Here is a 2,675-nt window from a genome sequence, read left to right on the forward strand (position 1 = left end):
TAAAGTTGCTAAGGCATTTGGTCCCGACTTCATAACCAAAGTCAGTGGCGGAAGCTTTGTCTGGCCCAGACGCAGCGTGGTGGCAAGAAGCTATCAACAGTGAGATTGAATCCATCATGAGAAATAACACTTGGGTGTTAGTAGACTTGCCTGAAGGCTGTAAGACTTTAGGGTGCAAGTGGATTCTGAAAAAGGAAATATAAGCCCGATGGTACTATAGATAAGTACAAAGCTCGCCTAGTTGTCCAAGGCTTTAAGAAGAAAGAAGGGCATGACTTTTTTGATACCTATTCACCTGTTACGAGAATCACTTCCATTCGGGTGCTTCTTGCGATTGCTGCTTTGCACAATCTTGAGATTCACCAAATGGATGTGAAAACTGCGTTTCTGAATGGTGATCTGGAAGAAGAAATATATATGGAACAACCCGAAGGGTTTGTTGTGCCTGGGCAAGAGCGTAAAGTATGCAAACTGGTAAAGTCATTATATGGGTTGAAGCAAGCACCATTACAATGGCATTTAAAATTTGACAACGTGATGTTGGCAAATGGATTCACTATCAATGAGTGCAATAAGTGTGTTTACATTAAGAACACAGATAACGGTTTTGTTATTGTGTGTCTTTATGTAGATGATATGTTGATTACGGGCAGCAATAGTGCCATTATCAACGAAACCAAAAACATGTTGAAGAGAAATTTCGACATGAAAGATATGGGTTTAGCTGATGTGATTCTCGGAATCAAAATTAAAAGGAATCATGAGGGAATTGCTCTGACACAATCTCATTATATTGAGAAAGTGCTAAAGAAATTTCACTCGTTCGATTGTGAGCCAGCTAAGACTCCATTGGAACCCAACGTGCATTTGAGTAAGCACACGGGTGAGCCTGTAGCTCAAGAAGAATATGCAAGGATCATAGGGAGTTTGATGTTTATCACAAACTGCACCCGACCAGATCTTGCGTGTACGGTGAATAAGCTGAGCCGATTTACGAGCAACCTGATGGGGTACGAACTAAACCCTAATGGCAAGCCCAATAACAGTGACGGCCCATCAGCCCAGAGCCCAAGAAAGAGTACCTGTTCGGCACCAAAGAGTTCGGCACGACCAAAGAGTTCGGACTCAGCCTACAGCTCGGTAAAAGCCGACCAGTCAAGCTCTCCTCTCAGATCGGCAAGAGCTGATCGGTAAAGTCCAGCAGTTCGGTCTCAGCATTCGACCGAACTAGGAGTTAGTGGACTCATGAAAGGCCTCCACGACCTCCGCTATACCCACGATCTATTTAGTGGTACGAAGCAGTTATTGAGCAGTTATTGCTCACCCACGATCTTGTTAGTGGGGCTGCAAACCACGATCCTAGTTCAATGTATAAATAGAACTTAGATCAGATAGAAAAGGGTTAAGCTCTCTAGAGATAAAATAGCATATAGCAAGTCTGTGTTGTAAGCTGTAATCCCAGATCAAGCAATACAATCTTGCCCTCCCTTCTTCCCGTGGACGTAGATTTACTTCAGTAAATCGAACCACGTAAATTCTTTGTGTCATAATCTTCATTCTCTACCAGCATTTATTAACATCAATAATTCGCGGATTCATCACTGGCGCCGTCTGTGGGAAACGAAGAACAAAATTTGTGATAAAGCGAATTTTTGATCCATTTTTTCCACCCAAAAAATGCATACCAGATCGCAGAATACCCGTATTCCTGCCCGTGAGAACCAGGAGGAAGCCAATCCATCCCATAGGTCGGGAAAACAGCCTAGGGATAAATCCACCACCAGTTCTCATGGCGAAGGAACAAGCCGCTCCAAAAATCGTCCCACTGAGTCTTCCCAGCAGCCCGATTTGAATGAGGCTGTCAAGCAGTTTTTGGCTGAAAAGCAGGAGGAATTCTTAACCTTCCTGCGAAAAAGCCAAAAGCAGCCGGAGACGAAAACGACGGATTCTCCTTCTCCCTCCGCACAAGAAAGTCACTACCGCAGTAGTGTCGCATCTCCCAGGAGAAAGAATCCTCAACCCCGACATATTCCCGTTCCTCCTCGGTACCGGAATCACAGGAGAACTCAATCTCCTCCATACCGACGAGATATCGGATTCGCCGTGTACGGAGCACTGAAGACTCCGTTCTCGGACGACATCACCCGAACTCCCCTACCACAGAACTACCGAACTCCGTCGATGACTTACGACGGGCTCGTGGACCCTCACGATTTCTTGGGGCGCTATCAATATAACATGGCGAACCAGGGTCTCAACGAGGTCCACATGTGCAAGCTGTTTCCCGAGCTGCTCATCGGGAACGCGAGAAGGTGGTTCGATAGCCTCCCCCAGGGCAGCATCAGATCTTACCGAGATCTAATGGATGCCTTCCATAGGAGGTTCTTTCAGAAAGCGGAAGCCCGAATCACTTCGGCTCAGCTGCTTTCCATTCGTCAAGGTCGCGACGAAAAAATTAGCGACTTTATGACAAGATTCCACAAGGAATGCCTGCAAGTAGACGATCTCAACGATCTGCTTGTCATCTCGGCATTCCAAAATGGAATCCTGCCCGGAGCTCTCTACAGGAAGCTCGTTGAGTGCGGTCCGCAGACAGCTCAGGAAATGTGGGACATTGCGGACCAGTACTCCCGGGCCGATGAGGCAGACCGTCGCAAACGGTCGTTAGACAGCTC

The sequence above is a fragment of the Salvia splendens genome, chromosome 2 (assembly GCF_004379255.2).
Source record: "Salvia splendens isolate huo1 chromosome 2, SspV2, whole genome shotgun sequence".
Classification (NCBI taxonomy): Eukaryota; Viridiplantae; Streptophyta; class Magnoliopsida; order Lamiales; family Lamiaceae; genus Salvia; species Salvia splendens.